Source organism: Cyprinus carpio, unplaced genomic scaffold (genome assembly GCF_018340385.1).
Source record: "Cyprinus carpio isolate SPL01 unplaced genomic scaffold, ASM1834038v1 S000006559, whole genome shotgun sequence".
In the NCBI taxonomy this organism is placed as follows: Eukaryota; Metazoa; Chordata; class Actinopteri; order Cypriniformes; family Cyprinidae; genus Cyprinus; species Cyprinus carpio.
The window spans coordinates 147,313-165,006 of NW_024879221.1; the positions used below are offsets into that span (position 1 = coordinate 147,313).

Below are 17,694 nucleotides of genomic sequence, written 5' to 3' on the forward strand. Positions count from 1 at the left end.
TTGCAAACTGGAGTCCTTGAATTGAGGGTCCACTATCCGCCGCCCAAACCCCAAAATCATATCGGCGGCGTGAAAATTGAATCCTGGGCTAAAATCAGCCTTAAATATCCATCTAAATTCATGTGTTCGTGTGTGCCAGCATTAAGCAAGCCAAAGGTTAGCAGTGGCAATTGACACAAACACTCCTCATCAAGTGAAGCGAGAAATGGAGCAAAAACCTTGGTAATAAACCAGAGCTTAGTTGGGGGCCTACAGCGTCCAGTGTGCGCTCGTTGCGTCCTCTTGACTCACGCAGACCAACAGGAAGATCCAATACCAGGCATTGGTGTGGTTTAATATCTCAAGGTCTGCAACACAAGGCTCAGGTTGTGCAGAGGACTCATATAGTTCCTGGTGGTCCTGTCTACTGCATGGGTATGGCTGTCTCTGGGGCTCATCTTAGTTGTCCTGGGTCTCATGACCGCTGACATTTCAGGGCTCGCTAGAGGTGGATCTCTAGGGGTGCTGATTCAGCCATGCTGGTGCTGGATATGGACATGGATCCGAGGGTGACTTGCAATGTACTGGATCAGCAGGATTACAGTTCCAGATCTCACTGGTGGCATATAGATGACCTTGTGAATAAGAATGAGAGAGACTAATATTAGCATGAGATGCCTATTTGCCTCTTACATTGTAACAAGTAACATTGTGTGTTATGTGATAGTGTTCCCGGTTCGCGGTTTACCCCCTAAATTACTGGCAAGCCAAAGCAATCGCATGTAACCGGATTTTAATCTTATAGGAAATGTGTTACGTGTTTATGTGTAAGCCAGGTTTATAGAGATTGTTTTAATTTAGATTTTACATTGACAAGAGTGTGTTCTGCCCTGCTCCCGAAACAATGTTGTTAGACCAGATTGTTCCAGAGTTTGGGTGGCTAAATAGGAAAAGGATCTGCCACCAGTTGATTTTGATAGCTTCTTAGGTAATATATCAAATAGTCAGAGTTTTAAGATCGGTATAACAAATGTGACCAGTGGACTATTATAATGTGATAAGACCTACGCTGCTATGCAACTACTGAGGGTGCAGGGCTGTATTAGATAATTAGATAATTAGCAAGATTTTAAAATGCATACAGGTTGTTTAATAGACAATATTCCTGGTTCTCGCGTTAAAGAACTCTAGCTGCTACATTTGGACCAGCTGGATCTTTGTTTATAAACATGTGTGGCAGAAAAACCACACCCAATTAAAGCAGGGTTTACAATAATCATAACCCTTGAGGTCATAAACGCATTGATTAACATTTCTGCATATTGACACTGAGAGCATAGATCGTAACTTAAGCCCTTTTACACCTGTACTGTATTACACTGTAAGGAGGACCCGGGAAATTGCGCCGGCAACATTGCCGCCGGTGCCTCTCTGTGTGAAGCGCAAACACATCCTCAGGATTGATTCCAGGATTAATCCCGGGTTGGGGACCTAGTGAACATTGCCAGATTCAGTCCCTCGGCGAACGAGCTCTGTGTGAACAGAAAGCCAGAACTAATGCTGCCGTAAAGGTTGTTGTCCGTAGTAGTGATAGGCACGCACGTTTTGCGTGACTCTTTTACCTTTTAACCAGTAATGTTTTAGAAGGCAGATCAGTGTTCGGCGCATCAAAAAAAAAAAGTGCTTACTGTAATGGAAGCAGAGATCAGTTAGTTCCTCATTTTCTTTCTGCGCTCACGCTGAGACGGTTCGCCAAATAGGGGCGGACAAGCCATCGTTTCAAGTGAAAAAGTTAATGTTTGCCTAGCGGTTTTCGAACTACGTACAATACACATAACTCTACTGATGTCACGTTGTCTTTATGGGACCTTTACGGGTTGTTTATGAACGCACGCACAATATTCTGGGTAAATCACCTGGGCCGTGTGGAAAAGGTGAAAGGGGCAAAATCTAGCGACGAGCCTGGGAACAATTTCCGAGGAGCACATTACCCGTGTGATTTTCAGGGAATCCAAGTGTGAAAGGGGCTTTAGATATATTTTTGAGATGGAAAATGCAGTTTTACAAATGTTAGAACGTGGCTTTCAAAGGAAAGATTGCTAGCAAATAACACACCTAGGTTCCTAACTGATAATGAAGAATGAGACAGAGCAGTCATCGAGTCCTTAGACAGTGTTCAGAATTTTTCAGAGTGTTTCAGAATTTAGGCAGTAAGAAAATTATCGTCGTTCATCCAGTTTTATATATATCGACTATTGCATTCCGTTAGTTTTTCAAGTTGACTGTATCACTCAGTTCACCAGGCCGCGAAGGAAATATAGAGCTGAGTATCATCATGCATAACAGTGTGAAAGCTAACAGCACCGTGTTTCGCTGATGATATGTCCCAAGGGTAACATGTAAAAGTGTGGAAAGTTGAAGGGTAACTAGTACTGAGCCTTGATCGAGTACTGGCCATACTGCACTTTATGATCGATATGATACCTCTTCATTCACTGCTTAAACGAAAATTGAGAGCAATCAGATAAGTTACTTGGCGGTCGAAGATAAGTATTTGATAACATGCTATGCAATGTACTTCCACTAATGCCACAACAAAAGTTTTCTAGTCTATTAAAAAGGAATGTTGTGTCAATAGTGTTGTTGTGGTCAACGCAACAAGCACTAAAAATCCAGTAGCACTAATAGAGAGGGATGCAACCTCATGATCAGATGATAAGAGCAGGGTCATTGTAACGCTACATAATGAGAGGCAGTCTCAGTATTTATGATTACGGTCCAAAATCTGGCTGCTGGAAAATCCTCACAAATACCATTTTTTTTTCTCCAAAGAATGTGATTTATTATTGTGAGGATAGTTACCCTTTCTAGTATATCTTGGCAGAAAAAGGAGATTCGAGATCAGTCTGTAATTAACTCGTTCTTTGGGATCAAGTTGTTTTTTTGTTTTTTTAATGAAGTGAGCGCTTAATAAACAGCCAGTTTGAAGGTTTTGGGGGAATATCCTACCCAATGACAGTGGATGAATATTAATACATCGAGTCAGAAGAAGATCTGTGATTTTGATTCTGGAAAGCTCTCTTTTTCTCTTTTAGGAGCTTAGATGGAATAGGGTCTAAACATACATGTTGTTGGTTAAGATGATTTTAAGTTTATACAATTACTTCCTAGTCCTATAGTAGAGAATGGAGTGAGTGGAATTGTTCTCAAGGGGCTTTATATTGCACTGATGCAGTACTATAGTTGATGGCTGCATGGTTACAGTTTTGTCTCCAATAGTGTATCAATCTAGCGAGGAAGTGAATAGGTTCCTAAAAAGGAAAAGAGGTTCCACCAATTAACCTCATTAGTGCCTGTGCTGTTGGGAAATGTCAATGTGTATGCTGATTCTGCTTCATTTTTTGTTAATTTGAGAGCCACTAGCCACTGTATTGATAAATACCTGGGGTTATGCTGTTGTTTTTTTTTTCTAAAAAATACTAAAAAAGTACTCAGATCTAGCAGTTGTTGATGCTTTTCTGCAGGGGGTACTTTTTGTTGATGCTTTTCTGCAGCGGGTACTTTCCACATCAATTGGCAATTTGAAATACCATTGGTTTTTGTTTCCTCCAGGCTGCACTCTATTTTCCGGGGCTCCTTGCTTCTTTAGGCAGGGCACATTAACCATTGGGCTAGGTGGGGGCCCGTGATTTTTGGCTTTTGTTGGTTGGCTGTGGAGTAGACTGACGGACATACAGTAGCGCTGATCACCAAAGCCCTACCACGCCCCAGTTTTTTTAGCTACTATTAATTGTTTGTGGAGTTTTTCCGTAAATTCCATTGCACTTACCATTAGAGAATAAAACCGTCACATTTGAGTTTTGTTTTACCAATCAAATGCATTTATATATAATATTTTACTTTTGAACGAACTGTGCCCGTGCACGTATCTTCCTATCTATCAGGTGATCGCTTCTTCGATAAGTAAAAATGTCAACTATTCAAAAAAAAAAAAAAATAGTCAGAGCAAAAAATGAAGAAAGGGGGAAAACAGGAGTTAACCCAGCAAACATTGGGTAAGAAATATTAACACAGAACATTTCCTAAAAACTGCAATTCAGATTACGTTTGTACATGTCTATAGTTTTATGGGGTTGCATGAATAATTGTTAACTTGACTTTTATCTACCGTTTTTAGTGGTTTTAGGTCAATATATACCCGTGTAGTCACAATAATCCAAGCTAGGTTTATTTTACTAAAGCTGATGATGGGTGGGGCGTTGGTAAACTCAACCGGGACACATGGAGCAGATTAAAAACACAGCGTCCATCATCCCCTACAGATTTTAGGTTAATTTTGTCTCCTTTTGTGTTTGATTATTAACTTGATAGATGTATATGGCTTTTTGTGTTTGAGCAAACTCTATAGGCCTAGTATTCATTTTGCAGCGTCATGATGTCAAGCTTTTCATTTTTAAACAGCATTGTGGTTGTCTAAAAACTAATTTAACTGTTCAGGGACATTATGCAGGAGGCAGAATTCATTTTGGCAAAATGCGCCACATTAAGACAGTTTCTGATACGCGCGGAGCGAACTTGCCTCATCTAAGGAGTTATCTTTTCACGCCTTGTGTTGAAACATACTTCGAATACACATAGTTACGTGTCTCCTCGTCAACACAGTAATTTGTGACTTTAAATGACAGTTATTGGTTAAAGATAAGGCATGTGACTTCTCAGTTGCGCTATTATGAGATCGATGGCATTATAGGATGAGATTTTCTTTGTTCTCCTCAACCATGTAAAAGAAGATATTTTGAAGAATATGCCTAACCACCCAGAAAGTTTTCTGGGTCCCGTTGACCCCAATAGGTTTTTTTTTCATACTATGGAGAAGTTCATGGGGGCACAGAAAACTGTTTGGTTACCAGTATTGTTCCAAATATTATATTAACCGTTTTTGCATTCAACAGAAGAAGGAAAACTCATACAGGTTTAGAACAACAACAATATAACTTTAATTTTTTGGATGGTGAACTATTCCTCCAAAGCAGCCTATTTTTTTAATAGTGCTGATGTTGTCACTTTGTGCCAATACTGTAAATTAAACATTAGAAAGAAAAATCACTCACTGTCCTTGACCGAATCGCTTTTGTAAAATAATGTATATTGAATTTATACAGTGAAGACTCTCCAGTCTATTTATAGTTTATTTATTTTATACAATATAACATTTCTTATTCAGTGCTTTAAGGTTAGTAGCGTTCATTTTTTTTTTGTTATATTGGTAATCATCACTGTTTGCTTGTCTTCAGTAAGTTTGTTTTTAGGTAGGCTAGTATTTTTATCTTTTAATTTTCATTTTTTTGAGATATGGGAATTGGTAAAAAAGAATTATGAAATTGCAATGCATCAAAATTTTGAATCAGATACAAAAAAAAACTATTTTAAGCTTTAGATATTTATATATATATATGTATCATAATTGTGATGGGGGCCCTGCAGTAAGTCATAGCCCCAGGGGCCAGTGAGGTCTAATGCAGCCCTGTTTAAGGGGGCAAGTGTGATCATTATACCCACAGTTTCAGACGGTTTTCCTTAAGTGTAAAGGAGCTACTGTATCTATAAATGGAAGAGAAAGGTCCATAGTTTCTGTTATATCAGGTTGTTCTGAGCTATGGGATATGCTGAGGAACTGAGATAAATCAGGAAGATTACTTACAAAGCAGTCTTTTGTGGTAGGAAGTGATGGTTCTTACCATACTTGCTAACACGGAATAGAACACTTTACCATTTTAGCTATATTGGAGTTTTAGATTCCTAACATAATTCAGAGCAGCCATCAAGTTTATTAGAAAGCAGAAGGACTTTGGGGAAAGTAAAACACTTTTTCTGAATTTAGCCGAACTGAACTGAGCTAAAAATGACATTTTACTTTCTCAAGAGCTGCTTTTAAACTAAATTTCTTAAATGACAGACGTTAATAGTTATTGAACCACACTAGAACAATGAATTGGTTTGGATGATGTTGACTATTGTCTTTTAGAGCTGCTTTACCAACATACTTTAAATTCTGGTTACATCAGTTCAAATCATTTTATCACTGTTAAGCTATTGTTTGAAACAACTATTATATAAAGTTATGATCAAACTGAATAGATGAGACACCACCATTCAGAAACGCACTGAATTCCTGAAAGCTCATGGTCAGAATGGATCATTGTTGCAGTTAGCAATGGGTATGCTAATCTGCACTTTCTCAAAAGATACAAATGTTACCACTTCTGTTTTAATACATTAATGACGAGAAAACTAGTATTACATCACAGACAGTGTTGTAAGTAGGTTTTACAATTACACCCACACACAAACCCATTACCAATGATTTTTTATTTGGTTAGACAACACAACTACACACACACTTGAAAACATACTCAGAAGGACTAAGTGCGTTTACAGAACCAGACCCATCATCACGGAGTTGTTGGTGGTAGAACCAGACCCATTCATCCGAATCGTGGTGGCGGTAGAACCAGACCCATCATCCGGAGTTGGGTGGTAAGAACCCGACCCATCATCCGGAGCTGCTGGTGGTGGTAGAACCCGACCATCATCCTGAGTTGTGGGTGGCAATTAGAACCCGACCCATCATCCTGAGTTGTGTCGGTGTGGCATTAGAACCAGACCCATCATCCTGAGTTGTGGTGGCATTAGAACCAAGACCCATCATCCTGAGTTTGTGGTGGCACTTAGAACCAGACCCATCATAGCCTGAGTTGTTGGTGGGCATTTAGCATTAGAACCCGACCCATCATCCTGAGTTGTGGTGGCATAGAAACCAGACCCATCATCCTGAGTTGTGGTGGCATTAGAAACCAGACCCATCATCCTGAGTTGTGGTGGCATTAGAACCAGAACCATCATCCTGAGTTGTGGTGGCATTAGAACCAGACCCATCATTTCCAGGGGGACCGAATTAGATGCACCAACCAAGTTACGGTGTCCATTCTAACAGATTGTCGTAGAGAGAACCAGGAGTGATGGACTCAAATTTAAACAGAGAGAGAAAAAAAAAAAAAAAACAAAAAAAAAAAAAAAAAAAAAAGGGTCTTTTTTGATGAATGAGATCAAATGAGAGTCAATAAAATGATTGGCTCTTCTAAAGCACTAATATTGAGAAAAGACATATATTGAAACAAACATGAAACTAATTCCTGCAACCAAACAAAGAAACAAAATATTTAAAACTCACCTTGCCCTAACAACTGGTGATATAAAGAAACGCCAAAAGAGTAAGTTTAATCAAGCCCATTCTTTACCACAAACTTAAACACTAAGACAGACAAATAACTATACACATAGCTCCAACCAAACCAGGACTTTTAAAGCCAGACAGGAAAACAATTTGTGCCACCTGTGACAGCTCGTTAACTCAATTACTCACATTTATCAGTAAGCACCGCAACAGCTTGAAAATCATTATACCTGGCAGGATAAAGAGGTTCACTTTTTAGCCAGAGAATCCTAACTGGCCACCATTCCCAATGTTTCATACAGCCATCCTAAATAGTATGTTAGGATACTTAAAGTTAAGGTTTAGACCCAATGACTGTTTGCAAAAACCCACACCTCCTTAGTTACAGTTGCATGTCCAACAAACTTAATACGCCTCTCTCACGCTACACATCATGTTCTCACCGCATTAAAAAAAATACACTCATGGAGCAAAAGACCAAACTGACAAACACTGCCAACAGACAACACTGGGCAGGGGGGGGATTCCCAGAAAGCAGGTTATGGGACATACCCGGGTATGTCTTAAGAGTAAGTAAGCGGATTACCTCAAACTTTCAGTTCCAAAAAACAGAGCTAACTTTCAGAGTATGTTAGCTAGGTCATAGCCAACTCACTCTTCTGAACATAACCTGCTATGGGGCAGATTAAGTTCAGAGAGTAGTTCACTTCGCGAGTTAGAGGGTAAGTTCACTTCAGCGAGCCTTTCATGGGTCGTGACAGAAGCGCACAACATTATATATTATTACAAAATGTAATATAGCCTTCGTATACATACCACCACCTATATGATTATGTAATGAGGGGGGGAAAGGCTAATATAAGTAATAGAAGAGAGTGTGTAATAGTATTTATTCTAATATGATTATTTCTTTTATTGGCATATATAAGAGTCATCTGTATAAATTATAAAACACTATGACAAGGTAATGTTTAACTTATATATTTATTTATTTATTTTATTTATTACATGTTATATTATCTCACACATGGAGTGGCATTTTCTATAATGTCTAAATTCTAAAATCAAAATAAAAATCTGATATGACTTAATATATAATTGCATAAAACAAACAATATAATTCACATTCTTCTCAGGGATTAAAAATTAAATGGAAAAAAATAAAAATGATTGCACAGCCATCCATTAGGTGGCGATATGCACTAAGCATGTAAACAACTAATGAACAAAGAAAGAAGAAAAGAGAAGCCGCTTGGCTTTTTTTCTTAGTGTCCGTTTCCATAGTGACTCGTGGATTCTTCGCTCTGTTGAGAATGTCTTGAGTCTTAATCAGGAACATATTCTGAGTTGAATGAACTTACTCCCAGATGCGTTTTTGGAACCACATACCTTGAGTAAGCAAGGTTTGGGGTTGTCAAGTCAGAATCAAGTCAAGTCATCTTTATTTATATAGCGCTTTAAACAAAAAAAGATTGCGCCAAAGCAACTGAACAACATTAATTAGGAAAAGTGTCAATAATGCAAAATGACAGTTAAATAGTTCAGTTTAAATGGTATCTGTGCAATAATTTTGCAATCAAGTCAACGATATCGCTGTAAATGAAGTGTCCCCCAACTAAGCAAGCCAGAGGCGACAGCAGCAAGGAACAAAACTCCATCAGTGACAGAATGGAGAAAAAACCTTGGGAGAAACCAGGCTCAGTCGGGGGCCAGTTCTCCTCTGACCAGACGAAACCAGCAGTTCAATTCAGGCTGCAGCAAAGTCAGATTGTGCAGAAGAATCATCTGTTTCCTGTGGTCTTGTCCGGTGGTCGTCTGAGACAAGGTCTTTACAGGGGATCTGTCTCTGGGGCTCTAGTCCTGGTCTCCGCTGTCTTTCAGGGCTGTAGAGGTCCTTTCTAGGTGCTGATCCACCATCTGGGCTGGATACATACTGGATCCGGTTGACAGCAGTGACCCTCTGACTTGGATACAGACTGGATCTGGTGGCTCACGGTGACCTCTCGAATAAGAGAGAAACAGACTAATATGAGCGTAGATGCCATTCTTCTAACGATGTAGCAAGTACATCGGGTGTTATGGGAAGTGTTCCGGTTCCGTTTACCTAATTAATGCAGCCTAAAAATCCTTTAACAGTTTGGATATTAGAAGTGTATTAGTATGTTATGTGTAAGCCAGGTTAAAGAGATGGGTCTTTAATCTAGATTTAAACTGATGCAAGTGTGTCTGCCTCGAACAATGTTAGGTAGGTTATTCCAGGAGTTTGGCAGTGCTAAATAGGAGAAGGATCTGCCACCGCAGTTGACTTTGATATTCTAGGTATTATCAAATTGCCAGAGTTTTGAGGAAGCGCAGCGGACGTGGAGGACTATAATGTAACAAGAGCTTGTTCAATCCAATAGCACCTAATAGAGCTACACAACCCGCGATAATACAGATGATAAGATTTTATAATCATGTGTGCTAACTCTCCATAGCTAGAAGCAAGCTCATCAGTAGATATGATGTCAGCTAAAGTAACTAAATCCTGGAACCCAGAAGCTCCTCCGGGCAGGTTATGTTCAGAGCAGAAGTTATAGTTACTTACCCACAGAAGGAACCTATAATTGTGAGGCATAAGCTGGGTTATCACTCCGTATCTTGGAAAGAAATAGGGAGGTATGTCGAGAGATCGGAATCTATAATTAACCCCAGGTTACTTCTGGGGGTCAAACAATGTGTCAGTTTTCCAAATTTTGTAATGAGAATTCTTACAATAACAGCCAGTTTGAAGGTCTTTAATGTGTCCTGACATATCCTTCATATTGTTCAAAAGAGGCACATTAATAATAGCTGACAAGAAAAGGATCTGAGTGGAAAACTCTAATGTTAAGCATGAAATGAGGGTTTAGAACTTCAGAATGAATGAGGTTTGTCTAACATATACATGTTGTCAAGCCTGTTTCTAGAGAGATTGTACTTGCAGAGTTTCAGTTACATTAGTAACTTCCTCTCTAAAGTAACCTAATGAGTGGAACTGTTCCTCCAGGGGATCATATAGTGCTAACTGTCTGATAGTGAGTACCATGTAGCTGAGTGACTGCACTGGTTACAATTTTATCTCTTGGATAGTATCGATGGTTAGGAGGAGTTTTCTTGAAGTTAAGAGTTTCATAAAGTCTCTTACTGCTGTTTAAAAGCGTGGGAAATCATCAAGCTCACTTGTATGATGCTTTATAAAAAATTTCGTGTACATTTAGCCAAAATTCTGTAGTTGAGATAATAAATGATATGGGGTATATGTTTGTTTAAGGTTCTAAAAAGGAAAACATGAAAGTAATCCAGATATGCCCAGAAAAATAATGTTTTTGCAAACAGAAAAAAATAATATTTTAAAATTTCCTACATTGGCAGATAATTGAGGTAAAATAAGAAAATTGCTAGTTTTGTTGTTTATCCTCCAGACTGGCTACATGCAATTTATAATACGGGCTGCTAATAGTTCTTATGGGTGTGTGCTAGTAATGCTCATTATACCGGTGTCAGATGTTTTGGCTGTAGACCTTCATTGCCCCCTTAGCGGAGTAATAAAGATATCTGAATCTGTATCTTAAAATGCTAGAAAGAGATGAGTCCATAGTTTAGCACAGTTACATCATGGCAGCTCCTGTTCTACAGGTTCCTGGATTCAAGAATTGGGATACATCAAGGAAGAGTTACCTAAAAGCAGTCTTTGTGGTAGAAGTGATCACATATCTATTTATACTTGTGCCCGTAAAGAAGTGGAAGTTTACAGTTTTCTAAGCTATATGAAGTTTGCACAAAACTAAATAATGATCGCTGTAGACGCATATCGTTAAGCAGAGAAGCATAATTTCTCACACTCATTCTGACATCAATTCCATGTTACGAGTATTAAATCCTGGAGCTGGGAGTTCTCTGGACGCTGTAGGTCCGAGTGAGGTGTCTGCTAATCTGATAAATGACATTCACTTGATAGCATCTTGCTGCAACCTCTCAGAAGTAATCCACTAATTATTAAATTTCCTTCAGGATTTCCACCATCGCACCTTCTGAAAATGAATCACAGGATGACAGATGGAAGGGAGTAGGCCCTAATTATATGCAGTAACCACAACCATTCCTGCTAAAATAAACACAAATTATTCACGAATTCATTGGGTTGTCTTTATTTCCTTTTCCCTGGAAATACAAAAGCAACTGTTATTCTTTTTTCCCCTTTGGATTTTAAAATTCTTCCAATACTTGACCATCTCCTCTTCATCCTGTCAGTGTTGATCGCTGCAGGTCCCCATTTTGTGAGCCTCTTCCGTTTGCTCTCCACTGGAGTATAGAGTCGGTTGTTGAATTTCATTACTCTAGTAAGAAATGTAACAGGTTGGATTAGAGGAATATTTAATTAGCCTATGTGAAAGATATGGCTATGTGGAAGGAAAAAGCTGCTGTGTATTGGAAATAAACACTGAATAATATTTAATGTCAAATGTTTTGTACGGTCATGTAGCCTACACCTTGACTGAATTGTGCTTTTATTCTTTTTTTTTTTAGCTGCTGCCATAATCTTTTTCTTTTCTTTCTTTTTTTTTTTTGCATTGGAAACCATGAAAATGAATATTAGTTCAATATACTGTTTCACCTCTGATATAATATCTGTGTTTAGAATTAAAGGATAAGTATTGACATTTTTGGTGGGAGCTGTTGCCATGTGGTGAATCAAAATTTTTGGGCTCATTGATCATGACTTCTGCTCGCAAGTGTTAAACTCAGAGTCAACCTACTCAGAGTGTACTGAACTAACTAACTTCATTTGTTCTGAAACCCGAAAACTCAAGAGTTTCCCATCTCAGGGTAAGTCAACTTAGTGTTTAAGTTTCAACTCAGAGTTCAGGTTGAACCTCATATTGAAACAGGCCCCAGATGGAGTCTTTTTTATATTTACATAAAGCCGCAGAAATAAGCGAATGAAGATCAGAGCATATTTATATATACATATATTCCCCTGTCTGATTTGTTTGTCGGACAAGGATGGAGTGATTGATTGTTATGATTGAATTCAGATTTCCTGTCAATCCAAGCTCTTTGCAAGCGACGGTCAATTATAGTGTGATATAGTATGTCCCCAAAGCATGCCTACTCTGCTACTACACACACTCAAAAGTGTGTATTTTTTCTTTTCACCAAAAAGGTGTACATACGAAGTACTTTAAGGGTGTAGTATAAAAATCTGAGGAGGTGCAGCATGAGTCACTGGTTTCACCTGTTGTTTGTTTTCTCCATTTCTGTCACCAATGGAGTTTGTGTTTCCTTGGCACTGTCACCACCTAGCAGCAACTGGCAATATGTGGCTTGACTTGACTGCGGTCGCATTGGATCCAGTTCAGTTCGGTTCATCTTTATTCATCTCGAGAAGGCAATTTTAGTTTGCAGCATACATGAGTACAAAAAATAAGTAAATAAATAAATCAGCCAATCAGCTGCCTTCCTAAAAAGTTCTTACCTTAAATTTAAAAAGCGTTAAAAGCTAAGGGGATAAATGAATGTCTAAAACCGGAATTGTTTTACTCAGAAGAGAGAATGTCCACAGAACTCATGTTTACATAGAGGGTGGGAATCATCTAACAAAAATACTCTGGGCTTTACCCAAAATCTGTCTATGATATAGTTGGGACACCAATCATCCTGCTTCCTCTCCATTATTTTACTTCCCTGGTTTACAATCCTCTCAAGACAAATTCTTGTTTTTTCACATTTAGAGAATTAAACCAGCACAACAGTGAAAAAACATAACAGTGACTCAATATAGGATCTACTATAGTACATGCACATCAATAACAATTTATTTATCCCAAACTGTACCCAAATACTTGAACTGTTTTCAACACTCTCTATACCCACTCCATTAATGCTTGTTTGCTTATACTGAACATATTTCCTCCTAGGAGTTAAAATCAATAGGCATCTCCTTAGTTTTAGAAACATTAAGTTTAAGAATTCAGTATTCTGACACCACATAATAAAATCGATCAACCACAGGGATCATGCACTTGGAGTCCTCCTCACTCCAACAGGAAAGTTAATGATTACAGTATATCATCAGTAAATTTGATAATATGTCTATTTCTATAACTACTCTTACAGTCATTTGTGTTACAAAGATAAATGATAAGGGGAGAGGACACATCCTTGAGGTGACCCAGTAGATGACACCAACCATTCAGAAAAACAATAATTTACTTTAACTCTCTGTGTTCTCTGCACAAAGGAAATCAAAAAATCCATCCTCACGAGACTAAAAATCAACCCATATTCTTTAATGAGCTTAGCTACTGCATCTTACACCTGGCTTAGAACTATATGCAGAATTGTGGGTCTAAGAAACTGTATGCTAATTTTTCATTTCTTGAAAAACTAAGAATGTAAGCATACAGGTCTAAAAATCATCCAATACCTGTACATTTTGGCACTGGAATCAATGTAGACTGCTTCCCACAGTGTAGGGAATTTTTTGTTTGTTGTTGAAGGGACAGAGCAAAAATTCATAAGATATTGGACCTAACTTCCTAACACATTCCTTAAGTAGCCTACCCCCTATATTATCAGGTCCAGGTGCCTTCCTGACTTTACACTGTTTATACACTGTTATCATATCCCTAACATAAAAAGGAACACTGATCATGCTCCCCATTTATTCTACATTAATTTTCAGCCCAATTGATTTCCTGTTTAAAATCGCAAACATCAAATCATATCATAAAAATGAGTTAAAATCCTGTGACAAAACTGCATATAGAAATGAATCCATTTAAAGTGAGTTATATTATTACTTTTCCTCACTATCCCTGCCCTTTTAGTAAATATATCCCCTCCCAAGCAGAACCTAGAATTTCCCATTCTCGAAATTTTACCTCAAGAGATGTATCCCTTGTAGGCTGGTTTAACCCTCTTTATTTCACTAAATTTCTTTTTTTCTTTTTTAGCCTAGAATCGCATACTGTATCTCCCTCTTTAAAGGCCTATTTCTTTTTTTGACATAAGAATCTTGAGAGTGATTTTTAGATTTTGGAAATTTCTTAAAGCGATTTCATAGGTATTAACATATCGCCACAAAAATGTCCACGCCTTCTACAAATTACATCTGTTATTACATCAATGTCCAAATCAGATCTCTCTGTAGAATCCCATACACCACTTCAAAATTAGCGCTGTATCTTCAGACCAGTTCTTCATCTTAATTAACTGTACCTTTTCCGTTTCAAAACATGTGTTTTATATGCTTGGAACAAGTAATAACGATTTATGCTAAACAGACAGATAAGCTAAACTCCAGCGGTAGAGCAGAGGTGGAAGCACGTGCTTTATGATTAGCTTTTCGCTGGGGCACTGATGTTTACAGTTTTATCCACCGCACACTGCTCCCCTGAGATCGAGAACTGCTCTCCATTAAAAGTGCGCCCCCTTCTACACTCCAGCATAAAGTTTAATTCAATCATTCTCGCAGTTGTTTTAAATCCCGCCTCCGTAAGACCAAAAGCTAAAGCGGTTGGACGAACTGTAGAAGCACCATAAATGGATTCTGAGGTAACAAATTCTGGCTCTGCTTTCATGTCGTTATTTGGGGAGTTTTAACAGGTGAATGGGGAAAGTTCTTCCCCAAATTCTACCAGCCGCATAGAATTTCCCCACCGCCGAGATGATCAGACATTGAATCACTGCTATTCAACACTAAAGGACAGTTACAAACCCTTCCTGGTCAGCGATTAAGCCAAGGTAGCCACATAGGGCTACTCCAGTTACCAGCCTACAGACAATGCCTCAAACAGGGGAAAAAACCGGTTTCACACGGAAACAGTTCAGATGGAGTAGAAAGACGCCATCTCCACACTGCAGAACTGCTTTGAATCCTGAGACTGGCAGATGTTTTCCAAGATACGGCAGGGAGATGACATACTAAGGAATCGCCAGATTCTGTGATATGCTACATTAACAAATGCACAGAGGATGTTGTCCCATCGGCCCAATGGTAAATCATTTTCCAAACCCAGAAACCATGGGTCAATGGTGAGGTCGTGCAAAGCAACCACCCTGTAGCACTGACATCGGATCATCATGAAGTGCTTTTGGTGGACTGGTCGAATCCACATCTGCTCCTCTCTGCTGGCACGATTTGACCCATTACAATTTGCTTGCAGGCTCAAATAGATCCACTGATGGCTTTAGCCATTTGCAATGGCCATACACACTCTGCCCTGGAACACTTGGAAGGAAGGGGCACCTATGTGCGGATGCTGTTCGTGATTAAGAGCTCTGCATTTTGCGCCATCATCCCTACCAAACTCATAAGCCAAACTGAAATATCTGTAGGTCTGAACGAGTCGCTTATGTAACGCCTGGGTCCTGGACTGACCAGCCGGCCAGACCCCAGGTGGTTAGAATTGGCTTGTCACGCATCATCCTCACTTTACACTCTCAACACACTGAAGCCCCACAGGTTAGTGGCCACTCAGTCCTCTCTTGGCCCACTCCCTGTTCACTTATGACTGCTCTGCTAAGCTTCGCCTTAGCTCCAACATCATCTTCAAGTTGCTGACGATACCACTACTATCCCTAGGACTCATCACTAATGGTGATGAGACATTCTACAGAGATGAGGTTAATGCACTCCACAGCATGGGTGTGCTAATAACAATCTCTCTCTAAAAAGCGTCCAGCAAGACCAGGAGATGATTGTGGACTTCCCTGAGGAAGTCTGAGAGGAGTCCGCGTTCCCATTCACATCAATAGGAGAGATAGTAGAGACAGTTAAGAGCTTCACAAGTTCCTTGGCATTCACGCATCTCTGAGGAATCCTTTTTCTGGAGCCTACACTCAGAGACCATAGTGAGGCTGGCCGTCCAGGCACTACTCTACTTCCCACTCGCCCGAGGAGGATGAAGAGGGTTTAGCATCTCTTCTATTTGCATCATGTCAGAATTTCTGCAGCTGCACTATAGGAGAGCATTCTGACTGGCTGCATCACTGTATGGTACGGCAGCTGCTCTTCTTCTTAAAGCTCTTCAGCGAGTGGTAGAGAACAACAGGGAGCTCATCATTGGACACAAACTCCCAGCCTTATAGGACATCTGTCGGGCCGCACTCACCCTGCTCATCACCTGTTTGCCACACTGCCATCTGAGCAGGCGCTTACGATCCATCCAATCAAGGACAACCAGACTGAAGAACAGCTTCTATCTTCAAGCCATCAGACTGCTTAACAATAGCTATCCTTCACCTAAAACCCCGGAATACATGCTGCTCTTATGTTTTATTTTTGTTTGTACTTACTGCCACTTTTTAATATTCTTCATGTGACACTCTACAATGACATTTGGACATTGCTCTACTCAAGGAATACAATCAGAATGTGTGCTGCTCTTAAGTTTATTTATTGCATCTGCACTGCCACTTTAATTTTTCCTTCATGTAGCTCTCGCGACACTCTACAATGACATTTTAGACACTGCTTTACTAGCCATCATATTAGTACCACAGGACTACTTATGGCAGTATTACTCTTAATACTGTCTACCTTTTATTTGTATCTGTTACTGCCACTTATTTGTATATAATGCTTTGTTTTGTGTCTTTTCTGCCTATAGGCGCTGAAGTCCTCAAAATCTCAGTGCTCTCCGATGCGTCTATGTCTGTTTACTGTTGTGTCTGTATGTCTGAGCCTCGTCACAAGCATTTCCAATGCCCAGTTTTCCCCCAGTGTTAACTATGATGGCAATAGTCCTGCGACTCTTATTCAATACTGTAGTATGATCATAGATCCTAAAGGTAAGTTTTACCAGTGACATAAGCCACTTTAATCAATCCAAACACCAGTCCGCAAAATTTTTATCCTTACGTGTAAGGGCAAGTTACATACTGGTTAGTGCCCAGTGATTTCTCCATGTACAAATTTATAAATCTCCCAGAATAAAAGGTTGGGCAATCAGGAGAACAGATCAGGAGATACAGATTGTATTAATGCACTACACGGTCAATGACGTACCTCGATGGCGTCCCGCATACTGCCTGCTTCTGTTCTTGGCTCTCCAGTGTTTGTACTAGTTTTTGTTTGTTTTTTCCTGTTTTTTTCTTTGTCCAAACAGGATCATTTCCCATGGATGAACTCTGAACATGCGTAAGACAGAACCATCCAGAGATCTTTTAATTTACCGGATTTCAATTATTCGGACGTTTTACTGACGGTGTTGTCGTGGATCAGCGGCGCTGATCAAAAACGCTTTCAAAAAGGCGCAAACGTGGAAGCGAGCTGGTGCGCTCGTTAGACTATGAAGGCTTCGTATTTCGAACGCCGTTTGTCCTAGCATCCTTCTGGCAAATCCCGCTCTCTACCCAACAAAACGGAACGAATTCCTTCTGCTTTCCCGGACAAATAAGATTTATCACACTCTGCGCTCTGTTCACGGTCTCTTCTCAAAAGAAAAAAAAGAAAG

The 17,694-nt window shown here is 39.4% G+C and overlaps 1 pseudogene; it reads right to left on the reverse strand.

The window, feature by feature from the left end:
- Positions 1–249: 249 nt before the first annotated feature.
- The window catches only part of LOC109053219, a 25,987-nt pseudogene continuing 8,542 nt past the window's right edge, over positions 250–17,694 (reverse strand).